The sequence below is a fragment of the Meleagris gallopavo genome, chromosome 1 (assembly GCF_000146605.3).
Source record: "Meleagris gallopavo isolate NT-WF06-2002-E0010 breed Aviagen turkey brand Nicholas breeding stock chromosome 1, Turkey_5.1, whole genome shotgun sequence".
Classification (NCBI taxonomy): Eukaryota; Metazoa; Chordata; class Aves; order Galliformes; family Phasianidae; genus Meleagris; species Meleagris gallopavo.
The window spans coordinates 151,861,992-151,862,332 of NC_015011.2; positions in this window are offsets into that span (position 1 = coordinate 151,861,992).

Sequence of the window (341 nt, forward strand, 5' to 3'; positions counted from 1 at the left end):
AAAAAAAAAGAGCACCCCACACAATTTCAACATAACAGGTTGCTCTATGGGTTCAGCTGCATTACAGAACTATGCTGCTAGTATGTTTGGGTTTTGTGACATGCATTCTAACTGAATCAACTGGAAAGCTTTGGTTTCAGCTCCTGTAGAACTACATGTTATCTGAACGAAAGTCTTTGTCATGGTTTTATGTTTTTGTTTTGTTTTGGTTCTCAGTATTCTGCATCAAAACATCATGTAGTGTACTGGGAGTTAAAGTGTTAATGCTCCAATTCCAGGCACCTATCCCTATACATTACAGAAGTCATGGGATCTGGCCCTTCCGGGTGGGGCGGTCTCTT